Genomic DNA, 26,596 nt, shown 5'->3' with positions numbered 1-26,596 from the left:
TGATCTTTAACCAACACCATGAAGTGCTGCTTAATCTCACCTCTGTGAGTTTCCCAAGTCCTGGGAAATCCATGCTGGAGGCATTAAGTTCCAGTCAAAATGTGAGGAAACTATGCACATTAACATGTCATAATGACTTGGTCGCACATAATCCGCCCCAGTTAAAATTGGAATTGGTCATGTTGGAGGTGGGTCTTATCTTACCTATTTTTAAACCTACCGCACCTCTCCCCGTCATGCCTGGTGGGTGGTGGGTGGGGTGGGGGGTAAAATTCCTCCAATAATGTTTTATTACAACACTTCTCACATATGCTTTCATTAAAGTAATTGAATATTTTATTAAAACAGTTCGGAATGAGTAATTGGCCTGAATATTAACTTGCATGGGTTCCGTGAGCGGGGGCAGGAGTTCTGTTTCAGAAACCTATATGCTGGGCAGGTTGGACTCCACGTTGTATGTTATTTAAATATACAGGCTTGGCTCGGGCTCTGGAGGAAGCAACCGCCCAGGAGCAGACAGGGAGCTTGCTGCTGGATTAGTGGGAGCGTGCAAGGAGGTCTTGGGGGAGATAGTCGCTGATCCCTGTGGGGTCCAAGATCCTGGGAAGGAGATCCAATCCCTGATCCCAGGTGGGGGGGGTCAGATTTCAGAGTGGGGCTGATCAGGTGGGGAGGGCAGTGATCCAATCCCCAATCCTGGGGTTGAGGTCTGATTGTGGAGGCCTTTGGATGAGGAGGGTCTGATGGTGGGTGGGTCGGCGGGGGGAAGTGCAGGCAAGGAAGAAGGGCTGGGAGGAAGCACTCCTGTTCCTCCTGGCCTACCAGCAGTGCTGCAAAGATACTTAACTTTTCCAGGAAGCAGTTCTCATCTCTCTTTAGCTGCCAGGTTTTCTGAGGCCTGAGAAACCCTGCCAGCCACAGTTAAAAGTGGAAGACTTTAAATATGAGACAGACAACCTCATTATAATATTTAAGCGGCCAACCCACCTCCTGGGAGCAGGTTGTTTGCCCAATCCTGGTCCTGACTCCATTCAAACCAGAAGTGGATGGATTGGAGGTCATTTGGGGTCGAGTTTGAGTTTTTAAACATTTTTACATCCCACCCAACCCCAACCCATCCTTGTTTTGTAATTAAAATTGCCCCCTTTGACATTATCCTCATAGATAGAACCTCTGAACTCAGCACAGAATTCAATAATTCTGCTTACATTGCAGTAATAATGAACTAAAGCTCGCTCTGGAAGAAGCTGAGGGAGGCAGCACACTTATTCCTTAAGACTTTAACTATAAAGTAAATACAAGAAGAGTGTTGTAAGATGGTTCTGTTTGCAAACATAACACAGTCAGTGTTTAGTCATTATTAGCTCTCTGTAGACGTAGATAAGTTAATAAGTGAAGGCTGTCCAAGAATGATATGTGGTGAATTTCCTTGGAGCTGCTCCATCGCCATAACTTCACTGTAAATGTGGTGGAAACCTTGTTTACACACATAAACAGGATTTTCACCGTATTTCCGGGAAAGTTATGGTGGTGGAGTGGGAGTAATTTTGAGGAACCTCCCATCCATAATCTACCTGAATTTTCAGTTGGTATTTGATAAAATTATGCATCTCATGAAGATTAAGACATGTGGAATTAGTGGAACAGTAGCTTGTGCAATTGAAAATCAGATTTGCTCTACAGAAGTGACCTGCTTTCGGTAATGCATCCAGGATAACATTCTTAAATATTCCATTCGAACTGTCCCTCTGTGGCACAGAACCACCGGCAAGTATATCACAGTTCTCTGCAAGGTTCATGTTATATAATTGGAATTTGACTCAATCATTTTTTTGGGTTTAATATTTCAGACTACTCCTGTAACTGAGATCTTGTAACTGTACTTTTACTTACCCAACAGTTAAATAATTATGCTCATGAATTTAACAGAAAACTCCTGTTACTGTATTTTGGCCAATTGGTTATACTGTATACTTTCACTTGATTTTCCTTTGCCTTGGAAGCAATATAAATAAACAGGGGGAGAAATTCGTCTACACAGACTTAGGTAGATTCCAAGGGGGCAGGCAGCACTATGGGCTGCTACCTTCAGATCATCTACCTGATATAGGGCCGTGCGGGTAGCAGCCACGTCCCTGCCTGTCCCCGGGGATTCGATGTAGTCTTTGTAGCGCACCTGGAAGATCAAATTTCTTTCCCACAGTCTATACAGCTCATAAATAAATTACTTTGACAAGACTGTGCTGTCCATACTGTAGGAGAACATCTGGTCAAAAGCAATCATAACATAATAAAGTTTAAGATAAAGATTGAGAAAGATGTAAGTAAGATAAAAACCAAAGTAATAGATCACGACTCTCTGTTCAGCAGATGCTTCACATGAGGACAAGTGCAAGGGGTCACCGAACCAAGAATTCTCTCCCAGAGGCGGCCTTGCTGACCTTTCATAAGAGGCCCTTAGAATCTCTCTGTACCTGTCAGCACTATATGCCAAGGCTTTCAGTCAACATAGACACTCATGAGGCGCTCATCTTTACACACCTTCATGTATTTGATTCCACATCTGGTCTCTGTTAACTGGTGCACAAAAATAAATACTTGAGTCATTATATTTTGCATGTCCAGACCTTTAACTCTCCTTAAGCATTAAAGGCTTCTGCATTTAACAAATAATTATCCCCACTGAAACCCCGAGTCCTAGTCCATGTATTTACTCACTCAGTTACAGTAACTTCTATGGGGTGCTCTCCCTGCACCTGGAGTTGATATGGAGGCAGGCTGCTGCCTTTATTTCTCTGGTGCATTAGATGGCTGTGGTTTGTGTTTTCTGGGTGCCTGAGCCCTACCGGGACCCAGTACATTCGGTGCCACCTGTATCTGTGCAGGGGCCACCGCAGTCATCAGACTAACATGCAATGTTGGAGTAAACTTCAGCAATCGAAGTGCCTCGGCAGGAGTTCCCATTGTCTTCAGCCTTCCTCTCTTTAGCCCTTTCAGGTTCCCCATCCACTCCCATGGTTGTCTGGAGCGGTTCAGCTCCTGGCAACGGGGAGATGCATGGCTGGCCCATCTCGCCCACTATCACCGCATTGATCTCATGGATGAAGCCATGCTATGGAGGGCCATATGCACCTCCTGCATCCACTTGGTGTTATGTTGCAAGCGTCTCTCCATGAGGGCTGCCATTCCCCCAACTGAAGATCCACCATGCGCTCACATGCCAAAGAAATGACGCCACTCATGGCACGATTGGCCTCCTCCATCATCTGTGCATGGGACTGCACTGCCTCTGGAAACTCTGACAGATGTTCATCCATTTGACACTGCTGCTGAAGCATCTGCTGCCTTGCTGATGACTTGCCATCTGCATGGAGCTGAGAATCGCTGGGTCTCTCTTCACTCCTCTGAGGGGAAGTGGCTACAGCTGTCACTGCCTCTATTACCTCCTTCTGCATATCTGTGTGGTGCATTCCAGATTGTGTCACCCGTTCTACATATACAAGAAAGCCCACTGGTGTGAGTGTATCTGTGCTGCTGGTGGATGCGCTGGAATGAAGTGATGCAGTGTTTTGAGATGGCGGTGTATCCTCTGAGCTATCCAAGGTAGGAGGAGCCCTTCTCCCTTCCTCATCTGCTGCTGTACCTGAAACAGCTGCTCCTTCAACCAGCCCTTGGAGCCTTCCCTTGATCAGGAGCTTCCAGAGGTGTTAAAGGCCCAAACAGGTGCTACAGGCCACACATGGTCTAGGGAATGATGGACGCAACCATTGCATTCCATTGCTTCCACACCTGCCTCACCCTCAGCGACAGGCTGCCCTGCCATTACCCATCTGATCTCCACGGCCTCCTCCCCCATTGGTGTCACCACAGTGATGAAAAGCACTCCATGCATTGATACTCCTTGGCATTATGAGCGGCCTATTCTGCAAGCACAGCCATAGGCAATGTCCTTCCTGTCTCATGGTCATCTGTGCTGTTCACTCTGAGGCACTGTAAATGTGCAGCATCATACCGCTGGGATGGCATGGTGAGGTGGCCATTCAGCCATCTAAATGCAGCATTCACATTTCACTGGCCTGGGGTTCAACTGCGTATGAACTGAGCATCTCAGTGAGGATGCTGGAGTCTGATGTTGCCCTATGCATGGGTCTACCACCTGGCCGCACATTTCATGGATGCCTTTTAATTTATGCTGGTCTTCCAGTTTGCAACTCTGAAAGCCACTCACCTTTCCAGACCACAGCAGATCATTAAAACTCTTCCTGCACTGGATCCAGATGGAATAGTTGAGGTGGGAGGAAGCCTGTGTGGAGCATAAATGCTGGAATAGTCCTGTCGGGCCAAATAACCTGTGTTGTAAGTTCTATTTAATTCAACAATAATATTGTGGCGAGTCAGCTGGGGGAAGACTTCCTCTGTGCACACTATAAACTTTAATTAAATAGTAAATGGATAAGTGAACAGAAGGAACGACACATTGGGCCAGATTTTGTGATAAGAATAATGGTGAGGTTAATAGTGCCACAGTTTTAACTGGGTAAATCAGACAGTAACTTCTGATGTCTGCACATACGCAGTTAAACGTGGAAAGCTGGAAGTTGCTGTCAGAGATACCCTGCTCCTCCACAGGATAGATTTGGCACTGAAATGATTAAAACAGTGTGAGTTTGCTGTACTTGTCCATGAGCTCCCCACTAAAGATGGCTGAAAAAGTTAGGGCTGGTGTAAACAGAAGTGAATGAGATTTTAACAGTGTGAGAAGTGATAATTACTGCTGAACAACCTCTCTGAAAAATTAATTTTACAATTGTGGAGTCTCATTGTTTCAGAAGATAATTAATGTTGGAGACTTTAAAAAAAACTTAATATCTTAAAACTATTTCTGTCTCTTTTATCTCTCTCTCTCTTAATCTCACCTACTCTTTATTTCACTTTCTGTAAATGATTTAAATCTGAGGGAGAAAGGAAGGGAAAGCAAAACACAAACTGGGGAGTGAGAGAGAGAGCAACACAAACTGAGGGAGAGAAAGAACCAGAGGGAGGGAGAGTTCATGTCAGCCTGTGTTATGTCCTGTTGTTTAATGTGTTTTGTTCTGGGGGTTGAGCAACTTTGGTGCTTCTCCCTGAGGACTGAGCCTCACCTCCCTTTCTGTGGTGGGGTGTGAATTGAATTAGATTTGGTTTTGGTTTCATGTAATATTTTTGTAACTTGCATTTTGTAAAAAGTTATAACATTGTACAAAATCTTTAATTAGAAGTTACTTATATTGATGTTTTCATTGAATTGTTGCTTTAACTTGATGTTTCTGATTGTTGTCGATACTGTAGGAATATCACAGAGGTAGGTTTTATTTTTAAATCTTTCTATTCTTTTGTGTTCTTTGATTTATGAATTATGCTATTCATTCCACTGTAAATCAAAAAGTCAAATATTTTATTTGGGGCTTGGTGATACTTAGACACTAATAAGATAACTACAATAACATTAGCAAACAGTGGGAAAATGACACGTGATCAAATATCATGTGATTAAGCCTCAAAAGAGCAGCATCACATGATTGAATGCCAGGAAATCAAATGTCACATGATCAAATCTCCAGAAATAATGCAAAATAGAGTTGTCAACTCTAGTTCTTCCTTTCAGGTGACATAAAAGATCCCGTGGCACTATTTGACAGAAGAGCTGGGGTGTTCCCCCTGAGTACTGGCCGATACTTATCATTCAACCAACATCACTAAACATTTGGTCATTATCTAATCACTGTTTGTGGGACCTTGCAAATTGGCTGTCACGTTTCCTACATCACAACAATACTTACACTAGGCTGTCAATTGCTTTGGGGCATCCTGAGGTTGTGCAATGCTATATATAAACAGAAGTTTCTTTTTTTTATTTATTCATGGGATGTGGGCATCGCTGGCTAGGCCAGCATTTATTGCCCATCCCTAATTGCCCTTGAGAAGGTGGTGGTTCTTGAACCGCTGCAGTCCATTTGGGGTAGGTACACCCACCGTGCTGTTAGGAAGGGAGTTCCAGAATTTTGACCCAGTGACAGTGAAGGAACGGCGATATAGTTCCAATTCAGGATGGTGTGTGACTTGGAGGGGAACTTGCAGGTGGTGGTGTTCCCATGCATTTGCTGCCCTTGTCCTTCTAGTTGGTAGAGGCCATGGGTTTGGAAGGTGCTGTCTAAGGAGCCTTGGTGTGTTGCTGCAGTGCATCTTGTAGATGGTACACACTGCTGCCACTGTGCGTCGGTGGTGGAGGGAGTGAATGTTTATAGATGGGGTGCCAATCAAACGGGCTGCTTTGTCCTGGATGGTGTCGAGCTTCTTGAGTGTTGTTGGTGCTGCACCCATCCAGGCAAGTGGAGAGTATTCCATCACAATCCTGACTTGTGCCTTGTAGATGGTGGACAGGCTTTGGGGTGTCAGGAGGTGAGTTACTCGCCTCAGGATTCCTAGCCTCTGATCTGCTCTTGTAGCCATGGTATTTATATGGCTACTCCAGTTCAGTTTCTGGTCAATGGTAGCCCTTAGGATGTTGAGAGTGGGGGATTCAGCGATGGTAATGCCATTGAATGTCAAGGGGCGATGGTTAGATTCTCTCTTGTTGGAGATGGTCATTACCAGCACTTGTGTGGCGTGAATGTTTCTCTTATACTTTTTGTTTCTTTTATATGTTCATTATTTACTTTACTTCAACACATATATGCCATGTGAAAAGAAATTGTTTTTATCCTACTTACTAATTTAAAACCCTAGAGGAAGAAATTTGGCTTGAGCCCAAAACGAGCAGAAAGTCAGTGGAGCGATTGTTTCCTGCGTTGGTCCATGACAACCCGAGGCCTGAGCCAAATTTGGCACCGGATATCATTTGAATGGAAGCGGCGAGCTGGAACCATCACAACGCAACTTCCTGGTCGAAGCCTGACAAATTCTGAACCAGCCCACAGGTAGGTCCTGACTGGGGAGGGAGACAAAGTCGAGGGGGGGTAAGGACATGCTAGCAAGAGCATTTGTGGAGAAAGGAGGACCACTAGTGCTTCTTCTGGCTCCAGAAAAATATAATTTGAATAGGTTTTGTGGCTATTTTTTTCAATGGTCCCTTTAAGGACTGCTGGTTAGGCTGCTCAGGACCTGGTACAATTCGTCTTAAAGGGATGCTGCTTGCATTTAAATGGGAGCTACAAGCAAAAATTATAGCAATACATTTCTGCTGTTCGAAATTAGAACCGGATGAGATTCAATCTTATGTCCTACTGCTGGGTTTCCCACTCCCTGCTAATGTGTGCTTGCTATTGAAATTTACACTTGAATACAATTTTAAATAATAATAATGAAATGGCAGATATTTCAGGAAAGCTACTTTAGAACCTTCATCATATATACATTGAGTTGGAATCCAAAATGTGCAAATTGATCTATTTTATATTGTTCTGGATTTAGTGGTATGAGTGTGATACATATACATATCTTTTCACATTAAGGAAGTTGCAAACTATATATAGCCTGTGCAGAAATGAATGTTCCAGTCCAAATCGTATAGGAACAAGTTGTTGGCTCTTCCTCCAACTCACCAATATCTCTTAGTTGAATTTCTAAAATTCTTTGCTAGGTCACTATGTGAAATCCTGTGTGATATTGTGCAATTCTAATGAAAAACAGCCTAAGTGCAACTGATCCCACTTCAGTTGTAACTATGTTGTGCAATAAAGCAGCATTGGTGGTAATGGTGAGGATGGCTGTGGCCCACAGTACTGTTATGTACAACAGCGAGAACAATAAATCGGGATACATTTTGTAAAGCTTACACCAATCAGCCAGCATAGTTTGGAAAATTGCAGGCATGATCTCAAAATTGATGAATATAAAATTGTGGTCAGTGCTTCTAGGAACATAGGAACAGGAATAAGTCATTCATCCCTTCGGGTCTGTGCCACCATTCAATTAGATCAAGGCTGATCTGTATCTTAACTCCAACTACCTGCTTTGATGCTGTAACCCTCAATACCCTTACTGAACAAAAATCTATCAAACCCAGTTTTGAAACTTTCAAGTGACCTAGCCTCAACAGAGTTTTGGGGAAGAGAGTTCCAGACCTATACTACCCCTTCTCCAATTTTCTGACAGGTATTGGCTGTGTGTGAGGCTCCAACAGCAGCATGGTGTCTTGTGAAATATCCTGCATGGTTTAAAGCATTAGAATAACAAATGGAGTTATCCACACAGCTAAAACAATTACCACTGTGTTGACAAGTGCCTTTGGGCAGGCATTGGATGTTTAGTGACAGGATTAAGCATGGTAATGAAGATTGTCAGTACAACACAATGCTGGGACTTTGTAAATGTCAAATCAAGGAAGGTCAAATCAAGGAACGTAGGAAATCTAGAGTTTTGTTCAAATTACCTTGGGGAGAGAGGGCACAAGAAGAAACTTTGCTCAGAAGATAAATTGACAGAGACCTTTATAGAGTCATTGTACATCAATGAACAGGTTTGTGGACCAAACTGAATGTTTTCTTTTCATGTTTTCTTTTGTTCTTACTGCAAGTGAAAATATATAAATGGTATTTTTCACCCTGAAAATTTCTTATTTGCATCTATTTCAATGATATTTCTGTACACCCTACAAAAAAGTTGAAACTCCTGAGAGCAGCTCTTGAAACTATGATGGAACATTAGAATGTATTAGTTACCTGATGGTACAATATATTTATCCAGTGATAAATTTGTTGTGAGCTGGAAGTTGAACCATTACAGAAATACATTCTGCAGTTGGACCACATGTTGTTCAAAATTGGCCTCTGACTGGCTTTTGGTTTTCAGCCACTTTTTTTAGCCAATTGGAGTGCCTTCTGTCAACCTCCACTACCAATACCTCCAACACAGGTTCAGAATGACAGGGAGATGGGCATTTGCAGCTTCTCCTATGTGTGTCATCATCCACAATCTGCAGTTATATTTGCCTGCAGTCAAAGTACACCTTCCCTTTAAGAGGAGCAGGCGGGAGCAGGCTCCCTTTAAATGGCATCCACAATATGTGATATTGCCGCCCCCATTAGGCAAGCTGTCAATGAATGCCTATTTTAATTAATTTAGTGGTGGTGGGGGGGTGGGGTGGAAACAATGGTGGGAGTGCCAATTTGATGCCTAAGTTGCAAATATGTGATCAGACGCGTGCTCCAAAGGGTTTGAACTAATTTTTACTCATGGATGTGCTTTGTGCATGATTTTCCAACCATATAAATTATTGGTCAGACAAAGTATGTGCAGCGCCTATGTCAATCGCAGAAACACAGAGCAGGTGGGCCAGGTTCCCTGCTGGAAGTGCAAAGTTAGAAAATTGCCCCTTTATATAAATGAATGTCAATGTTTCATATTACTTCAGAGGTATCCTCACCATTAGACCATGCATCAATTGGATGAGTGGTTTGATGCAGATTGCCAGAGCAGGAGACTTAACAAACACTTTTTTTTTGCAAAAGTTGAACTGCTGAATGCTGCTGGAGGTAACATTGATTAATTAAGTTAATTTCATTTAATCTGAAATTACAAAGAAACTGGAATCAAGTTCAGAATGAGAAAATTCCTGCTTTTGTAGTGATATTATGAAAAGATTCTTTCTGAATGCATTTACAATGTCAGTACATGTAATGATCAGTGCAATTCTTTGTATAATATGAGGGCAGGATTGGATTCAACTATAGTACCCCCACATGGTTGAGTAACTTACAAATCTGTCAAGGTTCACACATGAACAATGGCCACTGGGAAAGGTGCCAGTGTATGACTATTGCCCATGAGATAATGACGACTGCCCATCAGATAATGACCATTTCCCAGTCAATTTAATTATTTGAGTATCTAAATTTGGTACACTCTCACAACAACAATAACTTGCATTTATATATTACCTTTCACAGCACTGAAACAGCTCTTATCGAAGTCACAAATGACATCTTGTGTGGCTGTGACAAAGGTAATCTATCCCTCCTCCCTCCTCGTGGTTCTCAACATATCTACAGCCTTTGTTGACCACACCATTCTCTTCCAATGCTTCTCCTTCATTATCCAGCTGGTGGGGCTGCCCTCACTTGGTTCCATTCCTATCTCTCCAGCCACAGCCAGAGCTTCTCTTCCCACTTCTGCATCGTTACCTCTAGAGTTCCCCAAGGATTTAAGTTTGGCCCTCTCCTAATTCTCAACGACATGCTGCTGTTTGGCGACATCATCTGAAAACACATTAGGTTCCACATGTATGCTGATATCACACAGCTCTGCCTCACCACCAGCTTTCTCTGCCCCTCAACTGTTTTTGATTTGCCACACTGCTTATCCGACATCCAGTACTGGGTGAGCACAAATTACCTCTAAAGATTGGGAAGACCTAAGCCATTGTCTTCAGTCCTCGTCACAAACTGGCCATTCTCTGAGTTTGAATCAGACCATTCACAACTTTGGTGTCCTATTTGACCCTGTGATGAGCTTCCGACCAGATATCTACGCTGTCATTAACACTGCCTATTTCCGCCTCCATAGCAACGCCTGACTTTGCCCCTACCTCAGCTCATCCACTTTGAAGCCCTCATTCATGTCTTTGATGCCTCTAGACTTGACTATTCCAAACCTCTCCTGGCTGATCTCCCACATTCTACCCTTTGTAAACCTGAGATCATCCAAAACTCTGCTGCCTGTGTCCTTACTCAAGTCTTGTTCACCTAACATCCCTGTACTCGCTGACCTACTATTGACTCCTGGTCAAGCAACACCTCAATTTTAAAATTCTCATTCTTGTTTGCAAATCCCTCCATGGCCTTGACTCTCCCTATCTCTCTAATCTCCTCCAGCCCCACAACACTCAGAGATATATGCGCTCATCTAATTCTGGCCTCTTGAACATCCCCGATTTTAATTGCACCACCATTGGTGGCTTTGTCTTCAGCTACCTAGGCCCTAAGCTTTCAAATTCCCTCTCTTAAACCTCTCCAACTTTCTACATCTCTTTCTTCCTTTAAGATGCTCCTTAAAACCCACCTCTTTGATGAAGCTTTTGGCCATCTGCCCTAATGTTGTCTTATGTGTCTCGGTGTCTAATTTTGCTTTATAACGTTCCTGTGAAGCACCATTAGGACATTTTGTTATGTTAAAGGTTCTATATAAATATAAGTTGCTGTTTTTGTTGTGCAGATCCATTTGAACTAATCATCTAAGTATTTCATTTGAAGACATAATAAATACATAATTGTATGAAACTATTTTGTCCAAATTTATTTCTAAATATACAATTATAAAATATTCACAGAATCACAGAATAATACAGCGCAGAAAAGGCCCTTCAGCCCATCGAGTCTGCACCGATGCATTAAAGACACCTGACCCGTCTACCTAATCCCATTTGCCAGCACTTGGCCCATAGCCTTGAATGTTATGATGTGCCAAGTGCTCATCCAGGTACTTTTTAAAGGATGTGAGGCAACCCGCCTCTACCACCCTCCCAGGCAGTGCATTCCAGACCGTCACCACCCTCTGGGTAAAAAAGTTCTTCCTCAAATCCCCCTTAAACCTCCTGCCTCTCACCTTAAACTTGTGTCCCCTCGTAACTGACCCTTCAACTAAGGGGAACAGCTGCTCCATATCCACCCTGTCCATGCCCCTCATAATCTTGTACACCTCAATCAGGCCACCCCTCAGTCTTCTCTGCTCCAGTGAAAACAACCCAAGCCTATCCAACCTCTCTTCATAGCTTAAATGTTCCATCCCAGGCACCATCCTGGTCAATCGTCTCTGCACCCCCTCCAGTGCAATCACATCCTTCCTATAATGTGGCGACCAGAATTGCACACAGTACTCCAGCTGTGTCCTTACCAAAGTTCTATACAACTCCAACATGACCTCCTTGCTTTTGTAAACTATGCCTCGATTGATAAATGCAAGTGTCCCATATGCCTTTTTCACCACCCTATTAACCTTCCCTTCTGCCTTTAGGGATCTATGGACAAACACGCCAAGGTCCCTTTGTTCCTCGGAACTTCCCAGTGTCAGGCCATTCATTGAATACTTCCCTGTCACATTACTCCTTCCAAAGTGTATCACCTCACACTTTTCAGGGGTTAAATTCCATCTGCCACTTTTCTGCCCATTTGACCATCCCGTCTATATCTTCCTGTAACCCAAGACACTCAACCTCACTGTTAACCACTCTGCCAATCTTTGTGTCATCCGCGAACTTACTGATCCTACCCCCCCCCCACATAGTCATCTATGTCGTTTATATAAATGACAAACAATAGGGGACCCAGCACAGATCCCTGTGGTACGCCACTGGACACTGGCTTCCAGTCACTAAAACAGCCGTCTGTCATCACTCACTGTCTCCTACAGCTAAGCCAATTTTGAATCCACCTTATCAAGTTACCGTGTATCCCATGTGAATTTGCTTTCTTGATAAGTCTCCCATGTGGGACCTTGTCAAAGGCTTTGCTAAAATCCATGTAAACTGCATCAACTGCACTACCCTCATCTACACATCTGGTCACATGCTCAAAAAAATTCAGTCAAATTTGTTAGGCATGACCTCCCTCTGACAAAGCCATGCTGACTACTCCTAATCAAATTTTGCCTCTCCAAGTGGAGATAGATTCTCTCCGTCAGAATTTTCTCCAATAGTTTCCCTACCACTGACGTGAGATTTTCTCCAATAGTTTCCCTACCACTGACGTGAGAAGGTCCGAGGTACAGTAAGTGCCATCAACAGCAATCTGAATCTATTGTTACAGAAAGCTCCAACACCCCATCACACTGAATTCTGCATTCAATTCATCAACACTATTACTCCCTGTCCTCAAAATTGTCAATGCCACTTTGATATCCTCCCTCATTAACTAAAATTAGCAGCAAAGTGAAATACTAATATTTTAATTTTGCTTTTTACATTCTAGAATCCTATCATCAGACACCAGACTTGTGATCCAAATCTTTATTGCTGACAACACCCAGGTCTTATCTCACTCATCCATTGACAGTTGCTGCACTCTTCACTGTCTGTCTGGCATCATCTTTGGATGAGTAAAAATTTCCTGCAGCTTATTGTCAACGAAAACAAAACCATCTTCTTTGGCTCCCAAAACGAACTACATGCCATTAGTCTTGCTTCCATTGACCTACTAGACTGTGACTAGTTGAGTCAAAAATTGCAGAACCATGAAGTACTACTTATTCCCAAGCACATTCTTATTGATAACAAGTCATTTTCTTCTACCTATGACACTACCTCTTCACCACTTCCACCAAAGCCCTAGTCCATGGCATTGTTGCTATCAATCTTGACTTCGCTAATGCTCTCTTAGTTGGCTTCAGCTTCTACAAGTCTCAATTCATTCAAAACATCACAATTTATATCTTCGCTCATATAAAGTCCTATTGTACCCAAGCTCCACTGGCTCACTGTGCCCCAGAAGGTTGATTTCAGAATGCTCGTCCTCAAGTTCAAATCCTTCCATGGCTGTACTTCAGCCTACCACAGTGATTTCCTTCACCCTTGTGTCCTGCACTCATGCTCTGTTTTTCTAGCACATCTCTCACCCCTTCTGCCCCACCATTGCAAACCATTCATTCATCCACTCAGCTCCTGTCGTCTGGAACTCCCTCCTTAGGTTCCATTGTTTTGCTACTTGCCTCTTTGCTGTCTCATGAGTCTTTACTTTAACCTTGACCTTGCCTTTGCCCCTTCCTTCACTCACTCCTTACAGTAACCCTCTCTGTTTTCCCCTTTTTCCTTCTGCCCTGTGTCCATTGTTTTTTCTTCCTTAACATAAGGTACTTTAGGACATCTTTCTGCACATCGGCAGTGCTGTGGAAGTACAAGTTGTATTACATTTTTACCTGCTATAGATCTTGCCTATGTCCAGCTTCCTCAGCAGGTAGTTACAGATTTACTGATCTGCGCATAAAAATAATTCATAGGAGGTGGTCACACTAGAGTCTATGAAGACACATTAGTGAATATGTTTAGGTACAACTTCTCCCTCGATATTGCTAAAGTGAACAAAATAAGAAAAGAATGTAAATGAAGTCCTGACAAAACTAATACATTCCAGACTGTATCTCATATAATTTCTTCTTAACTATATATTATGCCCAACCAGTGGTCAGATTTACTTACATATAAATGGTAATAATACTGTAGGCCTTATCCAACATTGTTTACAATTGATAGAAACATTTGTTCAGTGTGGACACATATTTTGCTGTCTATGCACAAAATTACAGCAGGATGCTTTACTTACTGCCGAGAACCAAAGGTAATTTCTTTTAGAAATACAGGACTGAAACAGGCCCTTCGGCCCACTGAGTCTGTGGACCATCAACCACCCATTTATACTAATCCTACACTAATCCCATATTCCTACCAAACATCCCCACCTATCCCTATATTCCCCTACCACCTACCTATACTAGGGCCAATTTACCTATCAACCTGCAAGTCTTTGGTTGTGGGAAGAAACCAGAGCACCCGGCAGAAACCCACACGGTTACAGGGAGAACTTGCAAACTCCGCACAGGCGGTACCCAGAATTGAACCCGGGTCGCTGGAGCTGTGAGGCTGCGGTGCTAACCACTGCGCCACTGTGCCACCCCAGGCAAATTGAAAAGAAGAACTGATTTCAAATGATACATGAGAAAACTCAGCAGCATAACATTACTTTATCTTTGAGGCTCAGCAGCTTGCTGGTACAAGGTAATGAATAAGGAAATGTGTAATTGTCTTGTGATGTAAGTAGGAGCAGTCTGTATTGTACTGGCTACTGACCTCACTTATTAAAGGGTCAGTAATTGGTGGATATGATGCCAACTCATATATTGTTCTTATACATATAATACAAATCTGTTTTTAGTCTAAGAATATAATTATTTCTTTTATATATCGTCATTGTCGTCATTGTCGACAGGAATAGTGCCGGAAGACTGGAGGATAGCAAATGTTGTCCCCTTGTTCAAGAAGGAGAGTAGAGACAGCCCTGGTAATTATAGACCTGTGAGCCTTACTTCGGTTGTGGGTAAAATGTTGGAAAAGGTTATAAGAGACAGGATTTATAATCATCTTGAAAAGAATAAGTTCATTAGCGATAGTCAGCACGGTTTTGTGACTGGTAGGTCGTGCCTCACAAACCTTATTGAGTTTTTCGAGAAGGTGACCAAACAGGTGGATGAGGGTAAAGCAGTGGATGTGGTGTATATGGATTTCAGTAAGGCGTTTGATAAGGTTCCCCACGGTAGGCTATTGCAGAAAATACGGAAGTATGGGGTTGAAGGTGATTTAGAGCTTTGGATCAGAAATTGGCTAGCTGAAAGAAGACAGAAGGTGGTGGTTGATGGCAAATGTTCATCCTGGAGTTTAGTTACTAGTGGTGTACTGCAAGGATCTGTTTTGGGGCCACTGCCGTTTGTCATTTTTATAAATGACCTGGAAGAGGGTGTAGAAGGGTGGGTTAGTATATTTGCGGATGACACTAAGGTCGGTGGAGTTGTGGATAGTGCCGAAGGATGTAGCAGGGTACAGAGGGACATAGATAGGCTGCAGAGCTGGGCTGAGAGATGGCAAATGGAGTTTAATGCGGAAAAGTGTGAGGTGATTCACTTTGGAAGGAGTAACAGGAATGCAGAGTACTGGGCTAATGGGAAGATTCTTGGTAGTGTAGATGAACAGAGAGATCTTGGTGTCCAGGTGCATAAATCCCTGAAGGTTACTACCCAGGTTAATAGGGCTGTTAAGAAGGCATATGGTGTGTTAGCTTTTATTAGTAGGGGGATCGAGTTTTGGAGCCACGAGGTCATGCTGCAGCTGTACAAAACTCTGGTGAGACCGCACCTGGAGTATTGCGTGCAGTTCTGGTCACCGCATTATAGGAAGGATGTGGAAGCTATGGAAAGGGTACAGAGGAGATTTACTAGGATGTTGCCTGGTATGGAGGGAAGGTCTTACGAGGAAAGGCTGAGGGACTTGAGGTTGTTTTCGTTGGAGAGAAGGAGGAGGAGAGGTGACTTAATAGAGACATATAAGATAATCAGAGGGTTAGATAGGGTGGATAGTGAGAGTCTTTTTCCTCGGATGGTGATGGCAAACACGAGGGGACATAGCTTTAAGTTGAGGGGTGATAGATATAGGACAGATGTCAGAGGTAGTTTCTTTACTCAGAGAGTAGTAGGGGCGTGGAACGCCCTGCCTGCAACAGTAGTAGACTCGCCAACTTTAAGGGCATTTAAGTGGTCATTGGATAGACATATGGATGAAAATGGAATAGTGTAGGTCAGATGGTTTCACAGGTCGGCGCAACATCGAGGGCCGAAGGGCCTGTACTGCGCTGTAATGTTCCAATCTAATCTAATATCCTTTCTGACTCACTGAACAGAGAAAATCAGGCATAAAAACAAGGTGTCGTGGAGGGAACGATCCCTTCAGAGTGCTGACAGGGGAAGGGAGGGGAAGATGCGTTACCTGCATGGGTCCCAGTTATGCCAGTTTTTTTGTGGGATATGTCGAACATTCCTTGTTCCAGTCCTACTCAGGCCCCCTCCCCCAACTCTTTCTCTGGTACATTGATGACTGTATCGGTGCCGTTTCCTGCTCCCGCCCGGAACTAGAAAACTTTATCAACTTTGCTTCTAATTTCCACCCTTCACTCACCTTCACATGGTCCATCTCCGACACTTCCCTCCCCTTCCTCCACTTCTCTGTCTCCATCTCTGGGAAAAGGCTGTCTGCGAATATTTATTATAAGCCCAATGATTCCCACAGCTACCTCGACGACACTTCTTCATACCCTGCCTCCTGTAAGGACTCCATTCCATTCTCCCAGTTTCTCCGTCTCTGACGTATCTGCTCTGATGATGCTACCTTCCATGACAGTGCTTCCGATATGTTTTCCTTTTTCCCCAACCGAGGATTCCCCCCCCCACTGTGGTTGACAGGGCCCTCAACCGTGTCCAGCCCATTTCCCGCACCTCTACCCTCACCCCTTCCCCTCCCTCCCAGAACCGTGACAGGGTTCCCTTTGTCTTCACTTTCCACCCCATCAGCCTCCAGATCCAAAGGATGATCTTCCGCCACTTCCGCCACATCCAGCGTGATGCCACTGCCAAATGCATCTTTCCCTCCCTTCCCCTGTCAGCATTCCGAAGGGATCGTTCCCTTCGCGATACCCTTGTCCACTCCTCCATTACCCCCACTACCTCGTTCCCTTCCCACGGCACCTTTCCCTGCAATCGCAGGAGGTGTAATACCTGTCCATTTACCTCCTCTCTCCTCACTATCCAAGGCCCCAAACACAAATGATTTGCTTGTACTTCTTTCAATTTAGTATACTGTATTCGCTGCTCACAATGTGATCTCCTCTACATTGGGGAGACCAAGCGCAGATTGGGTGACCGCTTTGCGGAACACTTCTGCTCAGTCCATAAGCATGACCCCGAGCTTTCCGTTGCTGGCCATTTCAACACTCCCCCCTGCTCTCATGCTCACATCTCCTGGGATTGCTGCAGTGTTCCAACGAACATCAACGCAAGCTCGACGAACAGCATCTCATTTACCGATTCGGCACACTACAGCCTGCCGGACTGAACATTGAGTTCAATAATTTCAGAGTATGACGGGTCATTTTTTATTTGGTTATTTTATTTTAGGTTTTTCAGTTTGTTTGGTTTGTTTCCACTGTGCTTACCCATTGTTTTTTTTTTAATGTGTTTTTTTATGTTTGTGCTTGGAGTGCTCTGTGCTTTACAGTCTGTACTAACGCTTTGTCTTTCAGCACACCATTAACATACCGTTCGCCTTTGTTCCATGACCTTCTGGTCAGTTATTCTCTGTGACGTTGTCCTATCAATACCTTCACCTTTGTTATCTCTTGCCTCACCCCCGCTTTACTTGCTTAAAACCTTTTACATTTCTAATATTTGTCAGTTCTGAAGAAGGATCTCTGACCTGAAGCGTTAACTCTGCTTCTCTCGCCACAGATGCTGCCAGACCTTCTGAGTATTTCCAGCATTTCTTGTTTTTATTTCAGATTTCCAGCATCTGCAGTATTTTGCTTTTATTTTAGAGAAAATCAGGCAGTTGTCAATACCAACCCAGTAAGAAAGAAAACTATTCATAATGGCACTGAAGGTCTGATGTTACAATAAATACTGTAGAAGTGACACTCACCACTTGCCCCATTTTCAGTCCTAAAATGATGTGGTCTCAAGGCAACCATGAGGAAAATAAGCCCATTCTGGAACTGGTGATAGCTTCTTCTCCACTGCAGGACATAAATGTTTACCTGCTTGAATTTTTATTACATTTACAGCAGGCTAATTGAGTTCTGTAGCAGAAATTAAAAGGCACCACTTATTAAATTATCTTTTACTGACTGATAAGAAGCTGAAAATGAATCAATAAAGTAGAGATGAGTGATCAGGAAGCCTGTTGTTACAAAAGCTTTCAGTGTTTAGTCAATCCAGTCGCAGTATATTGCCGCCCGAGAAAATGCTTTCATTAGTCATGCTTGAACAAGTGAACCCAGAAATTTCAGCCCAGGAACTGTGCTGCCAGAAGTGTGTAGAGATGGGATGTCCATCCATCCATCTATGCCTGCAGTAACCTATGCTGCCAGACCTGATGAGTATTTCCAGCATTTCTTGTTTTTATTGTGGCTACTTCATACCTTCTTTGTTTCAGAGGAACTCATTAAATTCAAAAATGTCTCTTGATGGGTTCAGAATGGGTGTAATTGACACATTTTAGCTTTGAATGTATTCTTTTGTCCTTGCCAGATGGTTTGAACATATAAGACCGCAATTTATTTATTTTATTTTATTTAGAGATACAGCACTGAAACAGGCCCTTCGGCCCACTGAGTCTGTGCCGACCGACAACCACCCATTTATACTAACCCTACAGTAATCCCATATTCCCTACTACCTACCTACACTAGGGGCAATTTACAATGTTGTTGACAACGCGATCGGTAGGTGGCACTGTTTTGGCACATGCGCAAATACAGCATGTGCCACGAAAACGTCACAGCTTGCGACTGTAGCAGCTGCCAGGACTAAAGATGGCGCTGCTCAAAGAATCACAGAGATGAAACCTGACAAACACGTGGCAGAATACAATGGCCGGAGTGAGAGAGTGGAGCGGGCCGGGGAGAGCAGTGCGGGGGCCGGGGAGAGCAGCGCGGGGGCCGGGGACAGCAGCGCGGGGGCCGGGGAGAGCAGCGCGGGGAGACCAGCGGTAGCGGTGCCGGGGGGCGAGGGGGGGGAAGGGAGAGGGAGGAGAAAGAGGGAGGGGGGGAGAAAGAGGGAGGGGGGGAGAAAGAGGGAGAGGGGGAGAAAGAGGGGTAAGGAAGGGGGAGAAAGAGGGAGAGGGGGAGAAAGAGGGGTAAGGAAGGGGGAGAAAGAGGGAGAAGGAGGGGTAAGGAAGGGGGAGGGGAGAAAGAGGGAGGGGGGAGAGGGGGAGAAAGAGGGAGGGGGGGAGAAAGAGGGAGAGGGGGAGAAAGAGGGGTAAGGAAGGGGGAGAAAGAGGGAGAGGGGGAGAAAGAGGGGTAAGGAAGGGGGAGAAAGAGGGAGAAGGAGGGGTAAGGAAGGGGGAGGGGAGAAAGAGGGAGGGGGGAGAGGGGGAGAAAGAGGGAGAGGGGGAGAAAGAGGGAGAGAAAGAGGGAGAGGGGGAGGGGGAGAGAAAGAGGGAGAGGGGGAGGGGGAGAGAAAGAGGGAGAGGGGGAGAGAAAGAGGGAGAGGGAGGGGTAAGGAAGGGGGGAGGGAGAGAGCTGGGGGAGAGGGAGGAAGGGGAGAGAGTGGGGGGGGAGCAGCAGAACGGAAGAGGAGCGCCTTTTTCTGTGCATGCGCCATAAACACAACAGCAAAAGACTTACTGGCCAGTCCCTGGACCCGGTGACACCAAGGTCTTCGCACGCTCGCTCCCCGCGGCTCTCTACGGCCTCTCGCTTCTGGCCCTCTCCATTCAGCCGTTCCCTCCAGCTGTGGATGCCCAATCCAGTTCCTTTCTCCCCTACCCAGTTGCTTTCTCACTTCTCCACAGTACTTCAGGCATTGCAACTGTTTGGTCCCTGCATTTTGCATGCTCCCTCTCCCCACCCCTCCCCGCTCTCCCCACCCTTCCCCCTCTTCACCCACCCCTCCCTCTACCCCCCCACCATAGTTGAATATCTGAAGTGCAGTTGCAAAGTCGGGGAAATAGCATGCAAAACAAAACCTCAACAATTCTGGGTTTAATTATTGAAAAGTTTTATTAAGTTCATTAAGTATCCGAGGAACTGCTGTGCATGGATACATGAGTGTTGTGTCCAGCATTCCCGTTAGACAGACAGGCCGAGTCTCTGCTATGCACAGCTAAAGAGATTGTTCCTGGAGAGCCTTGTGGTGAATGAACGCTTGGCTCTCTATTCCACTACTGTATTGTCCATGTGAAGAAGGCAAAGTCACAAGAGTCTGAGCTCAGTCTATTCTTGGTGAATGTTCCCCAAGCGCATCCCAATGTGCATTCCCAATTCATCCATAAATGCAATGTTCCTTTCCACATCGTGACGAGCTCCGCAGCATGATCCAGTTGCTTTTGTTGCTTGAATGCTGACCTTAAGTCTCAAGGATTGTTTTCTCGACGGCATGTTTTACATGAAAAGAAATAAAGCAAATCAGAGTCAGAGCTTGCCTCCCTCCATCCACTGAAATTACTGTTGTGCACACCTTTTTAAGTTCTGCAGTGAAGGCACCAATTGATAACGTCGCCAATGAAGCACTTATTACCCACCTCAGATGCAGGAATCAGCACATCCTTGCGTCCTCTCCCGCACTGCCTCCTTTGCTTGAATGCCGTCCTTAAGTGTCAAGGATTGTTTTCTCAAGGGCACGTTTTACATGAAAGAAAATAAGGAAAGAACATCAGTGTCAGAGCTTCCCTCCCTCCAATGAAATTACTGTTGAGCATGCTTTGTGTTCTGCGGTAAAGGCATGTACTGATAACACCGCCAATGAATCACTTAGTACCCACCTCAGCTGTAGGAGGCAGGATGATGTTACTGCCCCTATCTCATGATGGTTCAATGCTGCTCTCAGGGAAAATATGAATGATGTGAGGGTGCTGGAAAAGAAGCACATTTCTTTTGGGTATGAACATAAAGCAGGCCATTTAGCCCAGCAGTTCCCTGCTGGTGGTTATGTTACTTGTGCGTCTTTCCATCCATTCCCATTTAATCCTGCCTACTACTATCACCAGTTGTGTTCACAGCAAGAGCATTCACATTTCTGCTACCACTGGACACGGCATGCTTGTTTCTTTTAGTGCTCAGTCTCTTCTTGCTGAATGTTCCCCAAGTGCTTGACCCCTTTGGACGCCCTCTCTGCTTGACAGGCAGCAACTGGCAATTGCGGAGTCTCACAAGGCTCTGCATGGTTGTTTCAACGTCGGATGGGGAAACAGGTGGCTGTGTGTCCATGAGCACTGCCCTGATGGGTGTAGGAGCAGGTAACTGTGTGCCCATGAGCACTGCCCTGATGGGTGTAGGAGCAGGTAACTGTGTGTCCATGTGCACTGCCCTGATGGGTGTAGGAGCAGGTGACTGTGTAACTGAGCAGCAAGGAGAGGGTACTGCAGGTAGGGGAAGTGGAGATTTGAACAGGCAGGCATATGTATGGTCCATCAGATCATTAGGCCAGGGGGTGAGACGCTCAGGATCCAGGGTTTGTGACATGTGACTGATGTCCAGCGCGCGGCCACCTCCATCCGAAGGTGCTTCCGGACAATTGTTGGGCATAGTAAATGGCTCCATCTCATCAGCCAGTCCTTGCTGCCAGCGGAGAGTCTGTTGCCGCAGCCAGTCCAATCTCCTTATGAATGCTGCCGTTCCACTCTGCAGAACGGCCTGTTGTAGCTGGTACAATTGATCTGAAAGCAAGCGGTATTTTTCATTGTGGCTGAGGGGCCTTGGCTGTTCCTCTGTAATCACAATGGCAGCAGCCATGCCTGTCGTCGTTGGTGTCTGAGATGCACGCCAGCGACAATTGGGGGCGAGCCTGTCCAAAGGCAGACCCAGATGCCTCTGCACAACAACAGCATGTTTGCAGGGCAACAAAGTCTGAATGGAGAAGATGCAGCTGCAGGTAGCCTGGCCATCATGTATCTGCAGTGTGTACTGTTTGGCGCCAGAAATCACAGTCACTGTGCCTTCATCCTGCTACATGCGGTGGCCCAGACAATGGAAATGTTTTCAGAGCAACTTACAACAGGGACTGGAGAACATGCGGTGGCCCAGCCAATGGAAATGTTTTCAGAGCAACTTACAACAGGGACTGGAGAACATGCGGTGGCCCAGACAATGGAAATGTTTTCAGAGCAACTTACAAAGGCAGAGCAACTTACCTTGGAACAATCTCCTGTGTCAAATAAAAATGAAGCAAGTCTCCAAAACGAATAAATAATTCAGATAAAATGTGAGAAAATGCCCGACGAAACCTCCCCTCCTTCCACTTTCAAAAAGTCGCGCCGAAGCTTTGACGCATGCGCAGAGGCCAAACTGGCGCGTCGGCGAGGAAGACGAAATAACGCGATGACGTCATCTGCACATGCGCACAACGGTCCTGGCAGGTCGGACCGCAGCGCATGCGCAGAGATGAGGAGACTGTGTGCGCATGCGCGTACCGCGTCGTCTGCGCATGCGCAAAGGGGTCCTGGTCAGCCGGACCGCAGCGCATGCGCAGGGGGCATGAGACCGTCTGCGCATGTGCGCACCGCGGCGCATCCTGATGACGTGTCCGATGACGTAGCGTTGTCATGAATTACTTTGAACATATAAAGGCAAGATCTTTGGACCTTTGGCAGCCATTTTTAAGCACATTGTCCACTTATTATTTTAAAAGAAAAGTCCATATTTTCAACTCTTCAGGTTGTGTTCTTGTAGTTTCAATTGCTGCACTTTACGTGCAATGCATCATACAATGCATTGTATAAGATCCTAAAAAATACAAGCAAATAAATTTAAGTGCAATTGCTCTTCAACATTTTAATTGTGTAGTATTGTCATTTCTATAATATCATCTTAGTCTGCATGCATTTCCTGTCTGAAAAAAGCCTTCTTGCTGTATCATACTTTTGTGCCAACATTTTCCATTCTATATTCCAATGTACATGTTTATAATGGAAATGGCCTATGTAAGCTTACATTTGTGTTATGGGGAACCCACCACTTTTATGGAAATAACATTTGGGACTGGATCAGTGCTGGGGCAGCCAAGTGGTTGTAAATCCTGCTCCACTGCACTTCCAACAGAACAGTCCCTGGGTCAGAATGCCTTGCCTTATATATTAAATGGTTGCCAATGTTTGTATTACCAGAGTTCAAAGTGACTGGCACCATTGTCCTTTCAGAATGTTGCACAGTAGTTATCTGAATTGCTAAAAACTCATCTCCCTGAAGTTACGGTCACTTTTGTATATTTTACCTCCTTTAACATCAAAGACATGGGGATAAAGAGAAGTATCTTAAATATACTCTGCAGGTTTTGATGTGAGTGCTGATAAGAATCAGTTCACTCTGCATATTTAACACTTCAATTGACACAGAAAATTAATTTCTTCTTCACCACTTATTCCACACAACAGGAAATTGCTTCTTTTTCAATATTGTGTGGATGCTCTAGTTTTCTTGCATTGCAAGCTTGATAACTATAATAACTCATAGAGGTATTACAGACAAATGGGGGGATTTTAAATGGGAGCAAGTTTCTGGTGGGTAGGGTATAGGGCGGGCAGCAACCTTCCCAACATTGCCAATTTGACACCTTGGCTAGTACCATCTGCATCCTGCTGACAAGTTGCCCGATCAAAATGGATGGGAAGAGACAGCTGATTGGCTACCAGAATGCGACGATTGAAGTCAATGGAAAGTAAATTTGGGTGGGGTTTAAAATAAGCAGCTAATCCCATCCTGTCACTTTCCTGCCAAGTGGATTAAGTTAAAATTAAGCGCATATGTCACAAACCCTTTACTGCTGTATGACATTATACATTAGTCTTGCCATGGTAAGATTTTGCTATTATAGAAAATTACCAAGATTCTGTTATGTTGGCCAGTATGTTCTTGTACATCTAAAGTTATTTCTTGGAATGATGAGTAAAACACTTACTGTTAATAGGATAAAGTGATAACTTTGTTTAAGCTACAACACCTATATGAGTATCTGATACTAACTTAAGGGGTAATTTTAACCTGGAGGAGCATGTGGGTTTGGTGCGTGTTGGGAAGTGGTGGGGTGGGGGGTTGGTTGAAGCCAGTGAATTAGAGTGATGCTTACACAGACTTTTGAGTTCAACGTTGGGTCCATGGGTTTCCTGGGTCTCCTGAAACTTGTCACTGAAAACAAGGTGAGAACACAATGGCAACTGAGGGGGTCATTCCATTTCAGGGAAAAATGGCAATAAATACTCAGTACTCACAGCTGCTTCCTTACTTGCTAGTGAGAAAGGGTTTGTTCGCAGTTCTTTTGCTGAGAGTTTACTTTTTATGGAGGTTTGTTCCAGCACATCAGGATGGTTGGTGCTTTGGCTGCCTTAGATTTGACTTCAAATGAGGAGCAATATCAGCAGCAGCAGTAGAACCAGCACCAGCAGCCTGCTGGTCACAGACCTGTAGAGAAGGGAGCAGCAGAGAGGGCAGAAGCAGAGGGGTGCAGCTCACTGGAGAAACTACCCACGAAGCGGGATCTACAGGCAGAGGCTGCGATTCCTTAACATATCTGAACACCACGGTCTCAGGGGCCTCAGGATGGTACGTCAGGTGGTGGTAGACATCTGCAACCTCTTAGAAGAACACTTTCTCCCTGCTGGATCTGATGGCTACACATTACCAATGGCTGTCAAAATCACCAATGCCCTCAATGTTTTGTCTCTGGATCCTTGCAGGGCTCTGCTGAAGATATATCGAAGATCTCCCAGTTGCCAACATACAAACTTATGAAAGTTGAATGATGGCTTGTTTACCAAGGTCAACAATTATGTCAACTTCACCTGCAATGGTGCCAATCAGAATGAGCAGTTTCACACAGGGGAAGGGTGTCATCGACTGCACACACATGGAAATCAGGGCATCCCCCGATCACCTAAGAGTATTTGTCAATTGCAAGGGCTTCCACGCCATTGATGTACAGCAGGTGTGCATCCACAAAAAGATGTTTATGCAGGTGTACATCAGATTCCAGGGCAGCTGCCATGGTGCTTTCTTCCTGCAGCATTCCAAGCTCCCTGACATCTTCGGACCTGCAAGCAGAATTAAGGGATGGCTGCTAGGAGGCAAGGGGTACCCACTTCAAACTTGGTTATGACATTCATTAAAAACCCAACCAATGAAGCCCAACAGCACTACAATGAATATAATATTATCACCAGATGTGTGATTGAATAAGCCATCAGTATGCTGAAGATGCACTTCAAGTGCCAAGTCAGATCTGGAGGCGCCCTTCAGTACGCAGCAACTGGAGTCCCCAGAATGGTCGTGGTTTGCTGCACAACATTGGGCAGCAGTGAAATTTGGACCTCCATGAAGAACAAGGCAAAAATCCAGATCGGGCACGTGTAACTATAGCGGTGCACCTCATCCCGTCTTTTCCGACAAGTGGGTTACATTAAAATTGTCCCCAGACAGTCGGGATCTATTGCATGAAAACTTCAACTAAAGCAAACCGATTTATTACAACTTTCTGAGAAATTGATGAACACTAATGTTTGATAATGAACTGAATCTCATTGAAAAGACAAAAAGGTCCATTTAAAGGCAGCGCCACTGTTGTGTGTTTCGTGTGATCAGATTCAGCCGGTTAGTTAATTGATTCTTTACGCTGTGGAGCACTGGTAATACTAATTGTTTAGATTATTGGAGCACAATTGTAAGGACTGAGGCCTATGTGAGGTACTTTGGTGCATTTGCTGGTGGATTTACCCATCGTATTAATCAGTCTGCTTCCACAAAATGTCCCATCCTGAAGAATGGATCAGATAAAGACACAAAAATGCTCTCCTTCAAGATGTTCAGTGCAATGTTTAACCTTCCTCCCAACAAACACAACACACATTGCCCTTGTATCCACTTCCCCCCACAGTTGTGGGGATACAGAATTTCCAGTGATTCATGAACCTGGACAGTAGCCTGTATGTTAATCAATCAAAGTAATCTTTAATGATTTAACATTGCACACAGCATTAAAGCAGTTTACACATGTATAAAGACAAGATCAAGCAATCCTTTAAGCCCAAGGATCTCAGCATGAAGGCAGAAGAGTGATCAGCTCTCTTGTATTTCTTGAAGTTTCTTCTTCCTGTCCTTGTATGTTCTTCCTCTAGGCAAACATTCTCAAGGCTGCTCCGACAGCAGTGCCAGATCTGCCATGATGTCTTCTTTTTAAGCTATTTCTGCTGGTTGAGGTGTTGTCTAAGTACCCATTGTTGTTAAGCATTAAGGATGGATGATTGACTGTTTGGTGTCTGTGTCACTCAACTTCCTTAGAGATTAAACCAGGTGCAGCCCTTTCCCAACAGCCTGTCCTTCTACCTCAC

The sequence above is a fragment of the Heterodontus francisci genome, chromosome 6, assembly GCF_036365525.1.
Source record: "Heterodontus francisci isolate sHetFra1 chromosome 6, sHetFra1.hap1, whole genome shotgun sequence".
In the NCBI taxonomy this organism is placed as follows: Eukaryota; Metazoa; Chordata; class Chondrichthyes; order Heterodontiformes; family Heterodontidae; genus Heterodontus; species Heterodontus francisci.
This window is presented reverse-complemented; position numbering follows the sequence as displayed.